This window comes from Thunnus albacares, chromosome 1, assembly GCF_914725855.1.
Source record: "Thunnus albacares chromosome 1, fThuAlb1.1, whole genome shotgun sequence".
In the NCBI taxonomy this organism is placed as follows: Eukaryota; Metazoa; Chordata; class Actinopteri; order Scombriformes; family Scombridae; genus Thunnus; species Thunnus albacares.
The window spans coordinates 14,285,749-14,304,319 of NC_058106.1; the positions used below are offsets into that span (position 1 = coordinate 14,285,749).

Below are 18,571 nucleotides of genomic sequence, written 5' to 3' on the forward strand. Positions count from 1 at the left end.
ATTTTGGCCAAATGATGTTGCTTGATGAAAAAGTCAGCAGATCACCAAAGTTAGCGTGACATTTTCAATGTGGACCAAAGTGTTAATGGCCATTCATAGAGCTACTCCGCTAGCGTGGATAAAAAATGAAATAAAATTTAAAAAAAACAAACATTATGCACACAAAATGGCTGCAAGTGAAATATTTGGCAAGGCTAAAGTAGAAGACAAATGCAAACTGTTACTTGATTCTCATGATTTTACCAGAATACAACAAAGAGTTCAGACTCTCAAGTCAATGAACACAAGCCTGTTGTGTTATATACCATAGCTCACTACTCTTTACTGCCCAACAATGCTGAAAGTCTCCTCCGAGCTCCCACATACGTGGTGACGTTTAGAGAGTAAACATTGGAGAGCACATGCTGTCTCTGGATGAGAGCTTGCATCACTGCTACAGCTCCCTCAAGAGCTCATTCAAATATTTACGGTAGCTAATAAAACAAACAACAGCGCGAGACGACCGAGGGTCAGAGAGTGGCCCCTGGTCGTCTGGTGCAATTGGGCCAATACCATTTTAAACTTCTGATCAACCTGGACAAACCACAACAGAATGAAGGATAAAAAAAAAAGATTTACAACCTCGTCTCCCTGCTGCTGGTACATTGTCTCTCAAACTGCCAGGTAGACCTGAAGAGCTGGTAGTTGGGTAACAGACTCACAGACTGGCACCAGGCAGAATAATTAGCTTGTTGATTGACTGGTTGGTAGCAGACAGACTGTAGCTGGATGACAAGCTGTCCGCCTTGCATAATGACAGGGTAACAGCCATTGTCGTAGGTAGGTGGAGGATTTTTTTTTTTTAAGGTCGTCTGTCTCACCTTTGCTATGGCAACACAGCTCGCAATAGTTTACTGAATAAAACATTGGACTCTGCTTCTTTCCTTCATCTCTGCATCTGTTTCTCACGGTCACACCCTTGTCTCTGTCCATCCCCTGGGTCTTGAACAGTGACCCAATATGTCTGTGTCTCTCTCGACTTCACTACCAGCCTGCTGCTTCACTGAAGCTAGCCGAGTCACTGGAGGCTGAAACATCCACCCATGATTCTGTAACATTTCCCTCCTTCTCCTCTGCTGGTCCCTTTCATGCCTGCTGAGACTGCAACAACGAGCATGGCAGCCCCGCGTGTGTCGCACACCACAGGTCTCCATGTTCCCAGGGCATATCCTTACACAACTCCAGAGGTCTTTTAAATTTTAATGAAAAGAGAGGGGTGCTGTTTGGAGGGTTTCCTGGCACTCTGGTGAATTAGGAAACTTTTAGTGTTATTCTGCAGAGTGTAAAGAAATATCTCAACACTCTTGCATTGACCTTTCAATATCCAAAGAAGCAGTTAGCGTCCAACAAAAATGACTATGTCCAGTCACATTTTCCAGATAAGTTACACACCACTAATTCCCTCTTAACAGAGAGTGTTCAAGAGCTAAATAATAGGATAGAAACTGGAATTAGCTGAACCAAATCATACCAACAGAACTGACGGGGCTCTTAATGTCTTACAAACATTCTTTAGTTACTGTTGTATTTGAACACTTTTTCAACTTTGGAAAAAAAAAAGTTTGTATGCTTAGTCATAAATGAGTTATGAAGTTATGAAGAGGCCCCTGCAACAGACTGGAAAACATGAGGTGTCTGGGGAATCCAAAATACAGGATGACTCATGGATGTGATGCAAGTAATGTTCATGTAACTGATGCCAGCACCTGAGGAAGACAAGATGGATGCTCCACACGCCAGATGTAGATCTGTTCAGTCTTAGCAAGGGCATGAAGGGCAAGAAAACTGATGTTCTACAGCATGTGTCTTGTTTTCATTTTTACATTTCTTTTGGTTGACTACAAAAAGTTCATGTACTGCATGTACTTTAGTGTAATTAATCATGTAGAGCCCAATTCTATCCTGAAGAACAATGAAGCGTGGATCTGAAGAAAAAGTATTAAATATTAATAAGCATTAAATCATATTTGACAGCAACTGATAGACCAAAGAAAGTGATCTTATTAGCAGCAACAATTATAGGACTTATAGGATTAGAGCTCTATTCAACTGGAGCTGTTACAGTACGGATGACCCACTGTGCTCAGTGCCACAGAACCCATCTGCTCATCTAGAGGAGGGTCTGCTGCTCCTTGTATCTATGAAGGGTGAATCTGGTGCCATATTGCTTAAGGCTACAGATTCATTAACCTTTCGAACCTCCCTTGAGGCTCCCTATTAATACCTGCATCTGTTGAGAGGGAGAAAGGATGTGACAGACACATTGGAAGATATACTTGGCCAGGTCATGGCGAGTTCACTGGATAGCGAGCAGTGTGAATGCTAACCATTTGGCTAGCATTGTATACATGACTGGGCTTTGTGCTCCATGACCAGCTCCCCAATAACTCATCTCTGCAAAGTGACTTGTCTCCCATTTAGTCTTTTGGCATGGACGGAGGCACTTATGGAGATAATCAGCTGCCGGGCAGGACCCTGTGATGAGAGCGCTATCACAGAGAACAACATGAGGCTAGATTAGGCCGCTGTCCAATCCATTAACAGTATCACGAGTACATCTAAGTCCAAAGTGAAAGAGAACTATAAAAGCATTTGCACTTAATTGCATGGCTGCAATCAAATTCAGAGGAGTTAATCTCCCAGTTTTTGCCAGGTTTGAGGGTGACTTTGAGATAATATATCAGTAACTGCTCCCAACAACAAGAATAAAAAAAGAGATTTAAAAAAGTGTAATTGTTTTCATAGGGTCAAATGACAGTCTTCGTCTTTCAATACCGCCAATGTTTATTTTTTTTTCCATGTCTGACCCTTCAAGACAATATGGCCCCTTGGGTTCAGATTACTATTCAGCAAGATTTATGGTGCCATTATGTTGGACAGAAAAGACCTCAGTGGGTGACTGACAAGGCAGAGGCTCCTTGCTGTGTCTGTCATTATAACTCACACTTATAGCAGCCTGCTTAGCTGAGAGGGCAGCGCATGATTGGTTCAAATTCAACCCAGTGGATGGGATGAAAAAACAAAAAAAACAATGGTTAGCCATTCGATGACTATTAGACGTTTGTTAATTTACTGATAAGCAAAAAAACATTAGATAAGATAAGTATAATTTCAATAACATAAGATGATTTCAATAGCATTAACTTGCTGATCTCCCTTTCTTTTCACTTGTTCGAAATGAAGAGTTCTTGTATTGAATTTCCTGCAAAACCATGTACTGTATGGCTTCACTGGTACATAATCTATCAAAAGCAAGGGGGAGGAGAAATAATGAAATGCAAATGAGCTCAGAAATGAACTCATAAAGGCTATGCAGCATGAAATCCATGGTTACCACAATTTATGTGAAAGTTTGTCAAGACAGTTCACCAAAGTAATTGTGTATACCAATCTGTCATGTGTGACACATGTTCACAAACTGTCTACCATCTTAATTTTCACACCTCAGCAGGAGAAAGGAGGAAGCTGATGGTAAAGGTTTAATCACGGTTCGATGTTAGGGCGTTGCCATGGCTACCATGTACATAGGCGTGCAAGAATTTATTGTTTTGGTGCTTCTGCAAATACACTATTACACTATTTACTTGACTGTAATTCTGGTTTGTTAGCACAGAAAATATAAAATGTAATGTGTGGTTGCAAGTCGCACTGCAAAGGATGCAATGTAATAAGTCAAATAGGCCAACCGTGGAAAACTATATAAGCAATTTTTTTGCTTGATAGAAAAATTAAATAAGCTAGCTAGGAGCTTTTTGATTACCAATGTTAAAGACAACCTAGTACATCTGATAAATCAGACAATTCTTCCTGATTTTTTGAAGATGTAGAGCAAGAACAGCAACTCTCTATTTGAAAAGTGACCATTTTCAATAATAAACCTTTTAAATGGATTCCACAGTCGGGGTGGAAGATAAAGTACTGCTTTCTTTGTTAATATCTGTGGAGGTGCAGCATCATGTACAGCACTTTGTGAACATGAACATGGGATACAACATTTTGTCTTCTCTAACCCACATGGGAATGGGACAGGGGAAGTACACAGAGGGGTTTCAGCTGAGCAGACTGCTCCCAGCACCAAGAAAGCAGACTCCTAAATAAATCACGACTGGGTTAAAAATAAACTCTAACCCCTCCTCACAGCAGCAATTGTTTCCTAAGCTGGCAGAGCTCATAGTAAATTCATCATCACAGTGACTCGGTGAGTTTACACAGCGTCAATGCATGATTCAGCATGTCTGGAAGAGGGAGCTTGGTGGTAAAGATATTAGACGAAGATGAGAGGTATATGACTATATACTAATACTAATACTGAACATACTACAACATAGACTTTACACACCTTTCATAGGGGTTGGTCTACTGAACATGTTTAACTAGTTTTGACCCATTTATATTGAACTGTTAATCCTCAGTTGTCACCGTAAACAGAGTCTATCCACAGACTTTCACCTGAGCAAAGCCAAGCAACGTCTGACCTGCATTCAACCTAGGTCAGATGAGGGGTCATGAAGCCAGGTTGCTTTAAAACCATGTCACTGCATCAGTCTAATGTTGTCGTCACAAACTATAAAACATCCAACCTAACTTTGACTGGCACTGAACAAGAAGGTAATAGGTCTGTGGAATTTTGAAAACAGGAAGTCAACATTAAGATATGGCTAAAATCTTGAGTACATCTACAGTGGTGCTAAAGTGCCTCATTGCTTTCTTAGGAATGTACAGCAGCTTATGGGTAATGCGTCTATCAGAAACAAATCTCCAGGATATCCTCTCAAAGAAGCCTTTGAGTGGGTTTTAATATGGACAGCCTCATCATAAGTCATAACAAGTTGAACACAATGCAGGTCCTGGAAAAACATTTTTCCATCCAGATATTGTTTTGATTTTACTTCTTAGAGGAAATTCCTATTGAGCAGGAAATTAAATGCTAATTAAATGTAAATATTTTAAATAGACTTAAAAAAAAAAAATATGTCAAGAGAACTAAAGAAAATCAATAGGACGTCAACTATCTAAGTGAAAGACAGTCAGAACAAAAGAGAGCTGCTTTCTACTTTCACTTTTTCCCCTAAAGTTACAATTTGAACTCACACACACACACACATACAGATAATACAACCACGGAGAGAAAAACGTTCATAGCGTATCTCCAATATCATTTCTACCCTGCAGGTAACATTATTTTCTCTTGGCTCTGAACCAAACCAAGCTCCTGTGTCAGTACATGACAGAGGATATTTTAACCCAGGATAAAATAAAAACCTTTATGCACGCTCCAACTTTTAGGTCTATAATATGGAGCAGCTGCACAGTGAGGATTCGGGATCCTGATGATGGCTGCAGGCAAACTTCCTCTAAGAGACAAAAGAGACAAATTTGTACAAAATGCCACAAAAACTGGTCTGACTGCTAATCAGGAGCCACTGATTTAATATATCCCTCTTCATTTCCTCTATGCAAATGTGTTTTTCTTAATGATAGCAATTGGCTGATGATGTTGGTGCAACACCGTAAATATATTAGACACTATGCACTACAATGAGTGTGTTACAAAGAAGATGAAGATGGATGAGAATTTTAAAAAAAAAAGCTTTATTAACTATCACCCCCTTGCAGTATAATGGCCCAAAAGGTAAGACAAAATGGGTAAAAATGTTACTATACATACAGAATGGCAATCCTGATGTTGTTAGACAGTGATATGAATGTCTCTGAGAATTGAAACCAAAAGCACACATGTGATATCCCACAGTGGAAACATGAGGGTACTGACTTTTCCTCCACGTCTTATCAATTATTCATATAATCATCTTTCTATTGATCACTGGCTGAAATGCATCCTGCTGCGGTATGTCCCTGATGCTTTCAATTGCTTCATAATGATGACTAAGTCACACAGCTAAATAACAGGAAAAATAACACGCCCTGACAATTCAGTCAGACAATGTGAATCAAGTTCACCTTTTAGCACAACAGACACAAACTAGAAGGCACTTAGTGATGTCAAGGCTGCACAATCTGCTATTTTACCAACAGAAAATGTAGAATTTGTTAATCTGCTTTTGTATCCAGATCTGCATCAGAACACAGTTACACTGCAACACAGTTCACCTTTTACTCTAGAGCGTAAGATACACTTAAATACTAACCATGACACTGTAGACAAAATGAAGATCAATATTAAGGCGTTTAAATGGTTTGCAGGAACATAACTTTCCAGTAATACTATAAATTTAACATGATTTGTTTGTTTTATTATGTTTGTTAATAAAGACTCGTGCTCTCTAAGCTACATAGGATAAATAAGACTGCTACTATTACTGGTTTGACAGAATGATGTTATAATCAGGTTATGGTTAGATGTACATTATGTGAATAAGATGCTTTATGTGTGACGTGACAATGATCAGTATTTCTTAAATCAGGTTCTTAGAGTGGATATACACACATTGAGACTGACTCAACCACTTTGCACCAAGATCCCTTTTCACATGTTAATCAGGTGCCTGACTAGGCATTGAATATGTCCTAATTGGCTTTGCATGACCCTAAGCTACCAGACAGATCTGTGCTAATTGTTTAACTGCAAGATGTGCACTGTTACCACGATCCTGTCATGTCCATGTCTCACAGTCAAAGGTATTCATTAAAGATGCAGTGAAGAACTCCGATTTTACATCCTTCTGTGGTCTCTTTAGGTGAGCAATGCAACTTGTCTGTCTGTAACATCTATCCCAACATACTAAACACACAGCGCTGAAATGAGCAAAGAGCGCGATGTGACACCACTTTAAGCGTGATCCTGAGCTCGAACAGGCTCTGAGGAATATTCAAACTGCCTTTTACATTAGTGTACATACTGCTCAGCTTTGCCATGCAGGAAAGAGCAATTATCATTTCAAACGAGTGAGTGAAGCAGAACTGGCGGAGGAGATAAGTGCTTAAAGGAGAGTTGGGGTCACCTTATTCTCTCTGATACAGAGTTGCCCTTACCTCAAATTATTCAAGCCTGACGGGGAACAGTGGGAGATCGGTTCTTGAAAAACTTGCAAAGCGTCAATAATGAGCTGTGTGTGTCAGTCAGAACGCAGTGTGATAGGAGGCATAATTTCCCACTTGATCACAGTCCTGTTACAGAAACTACTGGAACCTTTGGAGATGCAAACACCACTTGCGAGGAAGTAATTTTAATGCATTTAAAAATGATTGCTATGAGACTGCAAACTCACTGGAAAATAGATTACACTAATCTCCTTTTGTTTATTATGTGCTTCTGGGATGAAAACCTCTCTACACTACACTACCCAATGACCCATTTAGACTAATGAAGCTGACCAATCAGGAAATCCTCATGATTAGAGCCTAACATTTTGCTTCTGGTGGGAACATCGCAAAAAAAAAGAAAAAAGAAGAGAGAGGAATTTAAATTTCCATTTGCTTAGGGCTCTACAGTATGACAGAGTGCAATTAAATGATTGTCCAAAGACGTCAGCAATGACAGAAAAAAAAACAAACAAACTGGCGTTTCATTTATTTTCCTGCCACTTTGGTCTCCTTACAGATATATGGAACACTGTTGCTATCGAAACTGCAAATGGCTGCAACACAGGACAACATCCCATTCATCTGCTGGGTTGATGATGATGATGTCAGTCAAGTCTGTGAGCAAACTCTGTAGCGTGACAAAGGAGAGTTGAAGATTTACAGTCATGTAATCACACAATAGAGGCCTTTGTGAGGTCTGGACCACGCTGTGTTAGCATCACAGTTCATCTGCTAATTACACCATCAAATCCAAAGACTTGGCTATCCGTAGTGGGCTATTCATCTCATGACTTAAACATCAAGCTGGGGGGGCACGATTAATCCCTGTAGTTAAACCGATGTGAGGACTCATTTCTTTACAAGATTTGACAAGCAGGGCAATAGGATTTAAAAGCGTATCAGATGACGATATTCTCTTTCTGGCCGCTGCTTCACCTTGTCAGACCGGCATGTGCAATATCTTCAGCGTGTTCAGGTACGAACGTCGATGATCGGAAACCACAAGCCTTGACCAGCAAAACTGTTCACATTACTCATCCCAAGTGGAAACATGACACAGTCTGTCGGAGTCGTTTGTCAGGTTCGCTGCTTCAAGGCAGTTGGCTGTTTACTCTCGGCAAACATGTCGACTTCAAAAGGAACAGCTGAAGCACTTCTGCTTTGTTTACTGTCAGGTAGGGGCTCTGTCTTTGTCTTTGCGAGCAGTCGCCGCCAATAAAGGAAGTAATAAGTCAACAGTGTGGTCCCCCCTGGCAACAGTCCTGCTGATAATAGCTCATACATGCGACAGATAGGAATCAGTACCATAATGAAATTTATTCATCTATAACAGCTAATCAGGGATAAATAATCTGAGAAATAATTGGAAATTATTAAAATAACTGATGCCATTATGATGAATTGATTTCCAATAAAACTGCAATAGAAGAAAAAATCTCTTATAGTTTGTTATAGTTAATATAAAGTGGTAATAGTGCATAAACAAATACATGCATGTAGCTTAATATCATATCACATGAACTGAATTAAAATAGTATTGACAGCAGACGCAGCATCTGTTATCCTCTTTTAACTGATTGTGTATTGATTCTGATACCCAACAAGTGGTACATCAAAGGGGAAACTGGGCACATGGATGGAAGCAGTGCAGAATTTACTGATGTAGTTTGTTAATGTATCCGAATGCAAGCTAGAAACTGCAGTTTCACTCCAGTAAATTGCATCTCTGGCTATCTGTTTTATTGAAAGTGCCTGATAAGTTTCACCTTCTGCCAAAGAACAGGCCGACAAGTTCTTAGTTTTTAAAGCAAAATAATATGTTTGTATTTTACAATGGAAATAACACTGAGTCTCACTCTGATCTCAGGGCAAAACAATACATATTCATATTACCCCAACCGAAATATAAGATGCGGTTATCAGCAGATTCACAAGGAAACACATTCCAAGCAGACAGAAAGTGTGTTTTCCATTACAAAGTAACAGTTTCACTTTTTTTCTCTACATTTCTTTCAAAACAAGAGAAGGAAAATGGAGAGGACGTTAATTCCTCTCAGGAGAGGAACATGTTACATAATAGATTTCCATCTTAAGACAGCTGCCTCAGTTAAGGCCTCATCCAAGCTGATGCAGAGGACACTTCTGACAAACACCTAAGACCAAAGTGAAGTGATATAAACCTGAACTTTATAATAAATCTGAATGGGGTCAACATGGTTTTAAAGCTCTGCTGTTAACCAGAGCTCAGTGCAATCTTCCACAGCTCAGCTTTATTATAAAAGGATGGACACACACACTTTTCTACAGCAACTATGGGATTACTATAGAAATATTATATGACTTGAATGAATCTCAGATATACTTCAAACAATAATTCAATGAGAACTTTTCATTAAGTGATCAAATATAGACTTAATATAAACAGCCAAACTGTCTGACATGTTGAATCTCCTGTGTAAATACCTCTCCAACCACATGAACGTCTCTCTATAGATACACTCTGTTAATTTGATAAGCAGCATTTAGCAGTCACTGTTAAGCAAATATACAGTATATGGGTCTATGGGTCTGTTGTAAATCTGTGCTTGAGCAGCTAGAGACTCAGCTCCTGTATGAACAGTAATAACCAGGGATTAAACAGCAATGGCTCAAATGCATTTAGAAGACATGTTTTCACTATCAGAAGCAGATTCATTTGTAAAAAAGTGAAGTCAGGGTGCAAAAAGAACAAGCAACAGTAGAAGGTAGAGAAGTCAAAGGCTGGCTCACCAGCTCTCCTTTTTAGCCCAACATCTCAACCCCTGCAGGGTCCGGCCAGCCTCTCTACAAGACCTGCGGGTCATGCTGAATATGAATAGCCTTGCAACTGGCAGACAAAGCTATGCGTAGACACAGCAGAGACAGCAAGACAGCAGACGGGGCTGCAGCCACGTCTTCAGTGAATGCAAATGCGAACCATTAAACCTTATCGCCCATGTGTAAAGGCGGAGTGTGACTTTTCACAGTTTAGGCTGCGTTAGCGCTGCAAGAATTCATTCAGATTCCTGAAACTGAGGCAAATTCTCTGCCAAATGTTCAAGCTGCAGGAAAACCTCAGAGAAAACAAAAATTTCATGGGATTTTTACACATAAAATCTATTCATTTCTCAACTGGTACTGCTCAGCGATAAACTGTTTCGAATTCATCTGCACAAACTCGACTCAGCTGATGAAAAGGCAGCGTGGCTGGCTTCACGCCTGCAATGTCCTGTCCCGGGTGCAATCTGGCTTCAGCCCATTGAAATGACGGTTTTCCCACATCTCAGGCTGCACAGGGACACTGAACACACAAGTTCCCATCAGTTTGTCCTGAGCACGTCCAGTCTCTCTGGACACTCCGGGATATCACTAACCTTTTGAGGGTTAAAAAGCAGCAGAGTGTCTCCACTTCCCTTCCAGCTCTTTACCACAACCTCTCCACATGCTGACCATTCCTCTGAAGTTGTTACAGTGGGTGGAGTGTTGGGTGGAGTCTGTGTGTTTGTTTTGAGTGTTTGAATATGTGTGTGATTGTGTGGGTGGGGGTCCGCCTGTGCATATGTGTTAGCTAGAGAGAGAGAGAAAGAGAGAAAGAGAGGGAGGCAAGATGCTTTTGCAAGTGCTTGAAGTGAAAAAAGGTTGCAGCAGCTTTGTTTACAGGAGAACAGCCAGAGACCATCAGTGGTTTTAGTGTTACTGATACAGTATCACACACTGGCAAGGGGAGGAGAAGAACAGCAGAGGCCCAAAGGGGAGAGACGGCTCCACCGGTCATTTACAGTCTGATTCCAACAAAGCATATCAGCACCATCAAAACACTGAACTGGGCTTCGCCTCTCACACTAGATTTCATGCATCAGTTCAGGATAAAGTACACATTTTATGAGCAACCAAAACAGAAAAAAGATGTCTAATCCGAGGTCAATCTGTGTTTGTTTCTTAAAAATGCAGAGTGATATGGGAGGTATGTCAACACATAGTACAACATGCCAGCAGGGATAAGAGGAGGCGGCTGTTAAGGAGGAATAACAGGAAACATGCGAGGTGTCATTAAGCAAGTGTAAAGTTGGACAGAATCACTTCACTACATGATGCAAACAGACCTGCATGATTCATCAATGTTTAGCAGCTACGGATTTGCCAATGTTTCTTTAAGTCTGGTGAATACAAAGCCAAATTAACTAGAGCACTAGTACAGCACAATTAGTTGTTGCGTCTATGGGTTGGATGCAAATAGCAGCTGTTTACGCACATGGGAGTAAACAGACAGAAAGCAGAGGGGCCAATCCATCATTGTTTCGTATTTTAAAATGATAATTTGTGGGTTTTGTTTACTAACAAGCATATATACACTCCCAAATTCATCCATTGCTTCAGCTGAAGGCGTAAAAAATAACATCTATTCGGTTAAAACATTCTTCCTTTTGTTAAGAAAAAAAATTAGTGCATTTAGATTAGATGACGCTTTACTTGTTTCTCCTTGCTGTCAATGTGTTTTACCTTTAAAACCAAAGGACACCGAGGAGGCACAAAAAGACCTTACCATCCATGAGCTGGTGAATAAAAACTGCAGCGCAAAAAGAAAAAAAAAAAAAAAAGAAACACTCGGTCACAGCTGAAGTCTTCACAGTTCTTGAAACAAAAAGAAAAGATGTGGAAAACGAACCGAAGTAACATTTAAATCCACTAAATGCGCTTATAGAGTCTATTGGCGTGTCCGTGAAATGAGGTCCATCCTTCGTGCGTTTGAAGACGAGCCTCCTCTACTACAGACTGAGGCTGGTTGCTTTCAAAACCTCAAAAACTTTAGCTCCTCCCACTGCACACGCTGCCTGCCTGCCTGCAGCTACAGACTGACTTTAAAGAGCCTGCAACACACACCTCCATAAAAAAATCATCTATTGTTAGTCCAAAACTGACAATTATCATTCAGGTTACAGTTGGTATGATCAGTTCTGTCCTCTCTGTCGGAGGAAAATGCTTGCAAGTGTTCATAAACAATGAAAAAGATGATCAGAAATGCAGAAAATTATTTTTTATTGACAAATAAAAATGTATACACCTAATCTGTGCACAATTTGTCAACACTGTATACAAGTAGCTGTTCAAATTTCATCTCTTTGCAAATGAAATGTGTTTTGTAGTCTCTGAAAGAAGAGAAGAGACTCAAATCTCGCAGTCTCGTCTCTCACATTCTGACAGTGACAGATTTCTTTGCTGAGGGAAAAGTTTTCTTGCTCTGTTGTCTCGGGTATCAGTGAGCCTGTTTCTCTCTTGTGAGGGCGATACCCTGCAGCCGTCAAACAACAAATGACAACTGAGAGCGTCCACCACAAAGAGAATTACAGCGGATTATGTACAAAGGCAAAGACTCGAACACAACCAAACTCAACCATTCATGTAATCTCTTTTTGCCCCTGGAAGAGAGTCAAAGAACTCTGGACTCCAGACATTTAGTTTTACTTTTTAAGAGGTTGTGTCAAAACAACAGACAGCATGGTCCTCCCACTTCTGCTCTGCTCAGGACATCCAGTCTGATCCATGTCAGAGAGTTTCACCACTCACCAAAATTATCATCTTTCCTTGACAAGAAGGGACACAAATCAAGCTCTCACGCATAACACAAACCCACTCTTCACACCCAGAGGGGAGAAGATAACATTAATAATTAGTCTCCGGCTCCTTGTTTTTAGTGGCATGCGACAATGTGAGAATTTGTCAGATATTTTGACAGTTAACACTAAGAAATGTGACGGCAGTAACCGAGGCAGGCGCTGAACGCTCGAGGCTGCATCCTGATGGCCCGGTCTGACACAATCCTGCCGCTTTTTTTTCTGGAAATGTTGTCACACTCTGACTGGTTTTGAGAGAGTGCGCCACAAATAAAGCAAAGGCCAACGTTCCCACCCACTGGAAAAAAAAATTGTGACAGGTGGGGTTTAAAGTCGTGACAGAGTCTCTGACTTTCTGTTTTTCTTTTGCCTCAACTGCACGCATGTTTCTCTCTCTGATAGACAGACACCTAATCAAAATTTCTCTCCTTTATCTGCCAAACCCAAAGTAATCCAACAAATTGAATCAAGGATTACTCCTGGGAAGATTAAAATCATTCAACCTATGCAAAAGTCAGGTTTGCAGCAACAGAGGGTGGATGGCCCACTCAGCAGTATGAATTCCTCTCTACCACTTTTCTATTCACTCTGCAATCATAGACTGTGGAGCACAGTGATACATGAACTCATTAACCTTATAAAAAATATAAGTGCAATGTCTCTACCTCACACTGTAAAAAAGAAGAAACATTAAAGTGCCAGGCAGTCCGTAGATGCTGGCACTCTTCGACTGAAGATGCAATAACAAGATGCTGAGTAGCTCTGCAGCTTTGGGTGAAGCACTTTGATAAGAATTAAGTGGCCTCCTGGTAATGAGCACGACAGGGTGTGTTTGGACTATTTCACACTTTGAAGAAATTATTTCCGACGTGAGAGATAAAGCAGCAAGAAAAAAAAAATAAAACTATTCATCAAGTCAAGGCAGATTAAGTTCCTGAAGGTTGCGTTTCACAAAAGCACAGTTGTTGGACCACATCAACCCTTAATCTGCCGCCGCACTCAAATAATATCCCCCCCTGGTCGTGACACGCGAACGCACCGGGGAGCATTCAGCAGCCATTCATATTAAGGTCACTGCCACCCGTCGGGCTTTTATTGGGGTTAAGTATATGACAGACTCTTTGGGTAATACCCAACACCAGATTTGGTGATGCCTAAATATTTTGTGGATCTACCCTCTCAACAAAAGCTCTAAGTAGTGGCAGCTAAAAGCTTACGTCAGTGGGATCAACAAAGTCTTTTCATTGATAAACAGGCTCAAAATTCACTTTAAATTTAGATGTTTGTCACCTTATTATTCTGCAATCAGTGTTACCTGCATATAGGCAACAAAAAATCTGAACTTGCCAAAGTTAAAAGAGACAAAAATGTTTCAAAAATCTTCATTACTATGCTTTTATCCCTAAAAGCATGCAGGCTATTATGCAAAAATGCTTCACATATATATATGTTTAATCATATTTGAATAGTTTCTGCTAGACAGGACGAAGACAAGAGTTGCTGACATGCAACAAGGTCGAACTCATGACCCTGTGAGGTGTGCTCCTCTCGACCAGTAAGCTCTCCCCCCTGCAGGCTGTGATGAGGGCAGAGCAGCCCAGCACAGGCGCCTCCTGCACAGCTAACAGCACTATGACTCATCCCGTGTCCTCACCTTGTCCCGCTCCGACAGCCGCAGAAATGTCCCCACGTCTCACTCATCCCTCTCTCTACACAGGAGGCCGTCTCTCTCCCTTCACACTGATGATTCATGACTGTTGGACTGATGCAGCACTCCACTCGGAAAGTTTCCCATTTGCTTCCTCTACAAATGATCCTGGGTCAGGTTGTTTTGACAAGTTGGTCATATATCAAGGATGGGAATGACTTGCTGTTTTGATACCTTTAAATCAGACTGCAAGTGCTGTTAGCTGTGACTACTCGCCATGTTTTCTGCACATTTGGATAACCGATGCAAACTAATGTTTCTTGTAGCAGATGATGTGTTTGTCAGTTACTTTTATGCATATGTGAAACCATCATTTATTAGATTTTTGCTGTCTGATGTTGTCAAAAAACTAAACTTCTACATCAAGATATATTTAGTTTGCCAGATAAAGCAGGGCACTATTTTTAGCTTACATGCACATAGCTACTCCTCTAGTCTAATGGCAACTCACCATAACTCGACCTGTGTCATATAATCTACAGTTTGAAGGCTTGGTTCATCCAAATTACAAAGTCTAGCTATGCAGATAGTAGTTGCAAGTCAATGATATTTGGTTTGTTGTACTCACAGCAACAAAAGATAACATTCACAACAAAACAATAACATGGTTACTCTGGATAATCCACAGACTGAAACTATTTTCTACCCAAGACATAGTCCTCATGAAAACATCTGACATCACTGTTGTCATCTGTTGATTATCCAGCAGAGATATTGTTCATGGAAATGGAATTTGCTGTTAAGGCTGTGAGCAACGCAAACAAAATTTCATTAGGGTGGAGGCAGCATCTGCATAGCTAAATACCACTAAAGACAAGTAAGAAAATGTGTTTTCTTTTTTGTAATTTGGATGAACTGACCCTTTAAGAAACCAGGGAGCACACACACGTCCCTGTAGGCTGTTGGGAGCAGCCAGTGTGACCACACAGTATCACTGTCACTGCAGATGGGAGCTCATGTCCATATCAAAGACAAGAGAGGTGGCTTCCCGTTTTTACCACTGCCATCCTCCCCGCTGCCTCACAGACACCTCTCTCTCTCTCTCTCTCTCTCTCTCTCTCACATGTCAGAAGTAGGCCTGCGTTTATAGTGACAGGGAAAATAATTAAACAGGAGATGCAAATCATGTCATCTACTTTAATTGGCTCTTCCTTTCATTCCTGACATGTTCAATCATCTCAGAGTGACTTTTTGAAGCTCTTTTATTTGTCCCCCGACATGATTAAAGCTTAGAGGTTTACCCGCTAACTGATCAACACAACTTATCGCAGAAACCAGATTGCAAGAGCTGAAGACTGAATGACTGTAACTACCAACAGATAGTCTTGGTACGAACGTTAAAGGGGTCTTTTCTGCGGATTTCATGTTTTGCCAATATTTTTTTTATTTCTTTGATTTTTCTTTTGGGTTATTGGTCTTTGTAAAACTTCACAAAAGAAAAAACTTGATGTGAAGATGTGGAAGGGAAAGTGACAGAAGGATACAGGCAGGCTATCTTTTGGATTAGCTTTGTGGCATTTCTGCATCAGTAAGCAGTAAAGTTACAAGAAAAATGCACACAAAGAATGAAAAATAAAAAGCCAGACAAAGACAGATTGTGAAACGGACTTGAACCTTTGACGCCATGAGCACATACTGGAAACAGCTGAATTGTTTGGATGCCTCTTATTTTCCATAATAAAAACAGAATCTATATCTGCTCACTGACAGCTTCTGCGCACACATGTGGCATAAATATGAATTCTATAGGATGTTATGAGGTTAATGCACTTTAATGTGGTTTGGTTTTCCCCTGAGAGCTTAAGGGAAATGACATCAGTGACGGTCAGTGCAGTTGAAATGAAGATGTCGCTATGTGTTTGTGTGTGTGTGTGTGTGTGTGTGTTTGCTCAATACATAGATTTTCTTTGTCTGGCTCTTCCTTCGTGGTTTTGAAGCTGTAGATGCCGCAGTAGGAGGGCATAGGTGAAGGTCCTGCACAGCTGCACAGTGGGAAGGGGGAGGGCTATGGAAGGAAGAAAGCCTCCAGGCGCTGAGAGTGAATTAATGAGTTTCTGATTTTTTCTTTTTTATGAATTTTTCAGCACCAAAAGCTTTATTAATCTTGACATTAAATGTGGTACAGCGTTAAAGGGGAATACCATTAAATTTAAGAAATTGCCTTTATATTTCATAGGTCTAATGGCAGGCTTATCCAATACGTTTTTTGTGATCTCTTCCTGAAATTAAAGACCAGAAAATCAAAAGTTGGAGTTGCTCCCCATTCCTTGAAGCTCTGTAGAGGTTTGTGGAATGTTAAGAAAAACAGTTCATTGAAAAACAGAGTGAACTTTCCATCAGCTGCTTGGACAGCTACACAAGAAATGAGTGATCCTGCATATTAAACCTTGCTGGTTTACCAGAGGGTTTTGGGGTTTTAGAAGCGATGATTGAGCAAGGATCATCCTCCATATTTTGCTTTACTTTCACCCTTCTGTTCAGTGTTTAGTCTCTGTCAAACCACTGTATAATAGCAGGTATCCTGGTGCTCTAAGCTAGTTTTGTCCACTTGCAGACACAGCCCTCTACTTTTGGTGTATTCATTGTTTTTTTAATGCAGTTACAAGTTAGACTGAATATATTCAGATGTTGGAAGACAGACATTGAAAGTCTTTTAGTTATAAGGTAGTGTGCACCTACATACGTGATATTTGCAGGACAACTTGGGTCAAAGTACAGCTCAGTGTTCATTGTTTATGGGATGGAAGGATCAGAGCAGCTGTCCTCTGTGTGGTTTTTCCATAAGTAGGCCCCACATTGTCACATTTTTTATTCTTGGGAATACTTGTGGTGTCTCTGTTTAGAGCGAATGGGAGAAAGCCATCAAACATTCACAACCTTTGATTAAAAAAGAAAGAAAACAACAGCTGACTGCGCTCATGTGGAAGCCTGTATACATGGACCAAACACTCACACAGAGTCAATGCAATGAAACAGTGACCAACCCAAAGTCCTCAACAAGGTGAAGAGAAAGGATTCTGTTATCAGGATCAAATTTGGTCACACAGTTGGCAGAGTCAATGAAATATTGATTGGACAGATCTTTGTGCACTGCACTTTTCTAAGTTGAGTGAGTTCAAATATTCATAGTTATTGTAGTTGGTAAGTTTGACGTCAGGAATTCTGCAAACCTAAACTTCCAAAGTCAGAATATGTGACAAAAAAAATGAGGCAAGAGAATCCTCACAATCAAGGGGCAATAATAACAGAAGAACTGTTTAACATTTAGACTCTGACAAATTCACAAAAGCGCAGTGTATGACTGCAATATTAGCTCCTGGTCTTACTTTTAAAGGTCTTTGGGCCAGCGTGGAGACACAGTGTCTGTTGTCAGCTGTAATGGAATTCAAACAGCAAGAAATCAATAAAGTATCTCAGTATGACCACACATTAACCTTTTAAGGACCCAAATAATGCTTCAACAGCCAATGGGAGTTGACTACGTGCTGCACTTCCTCATTGCCCGTTGGTTTGTTATTGGCCACCACCCTAATTACTTTCCATTTATGCCTACAGAGAGTATGTCAGAGTTAAACAGCCCCGAGGAAGAGCTGTTTCATGTGCTAATCATCGATTTAAAAATCCACCAACATATTTTCACACTGTTCCATGAGGGACTGCGGAGAATTTGAATAAGACCAGCTGACTTCTAAAATATCTTTGTGGGTTTCTTCCTTTCTGTGTGGTTTAGCTGCAGTCGCTAATAATAATGAGCAAGTTGAAAGGCACAGCAAAGCTAATTTGTTTGTTGGTTAATTGAAGAGCAACATGCAGATTATCTCACATGGAAAATGTATTGTTTGGTTTGCTGCCAGTGAGCTGGTGGCATTTGATGGATTACACTTCCTTCCAGATTTACTAGATATTTATTTGAGTTATGGATCCCACTAATGGAAATTAACTAAACAGGATGGAGAGACGTGATATGAACTAATTTTAGCCATTAATATTGAAATAGAGAAGCAGTGAATCATGTCTGGCTTTCTATTTGTCGACTCTATGTGATATAAAAATGGAATAACATCTGGATGAATTAGTTATGAGAGTGTCCACATGTGAAGTAGACCAACCATATAAAATATTAACATTTCAACACACTGGATGTAAAAGG

At 40.3% G+C, this 18,571-nt stretch overlaps 1 protein-coding gene across 5 annotated transcripts in view; it reads right to left on the minus strand.

The window, feature by feature from the left end:
• The window catches only part of LOC122973454 (semaphorin-4B-like), a 54,540-nt gene that overhangs the window by 34,813 nt on the left and 1,156 nt on the right, over positions 1-18,571 (minus strand). Inside the window, exon 1 of one of the 5 annotated variants that reach the window (XM_044341036.1) lies at positions 11,645-11,863. The exons of 1 other annotated variant lie outside the window; for it this stretch is intronic. The gene's annotated coding sequence lies outside the window, so the exon portion shown is untranslated. Of the gene's footprint in view, positions 1-621; positions 801-10,475; positions 10,556-11,601; positions 11,864-18,571 lie in introns of those variants that run through there. 3 more of the 5 variants (XM_044341175.1, XM_044341255.1, XM_044341334.1) reach the window with 3 other exon arrangements.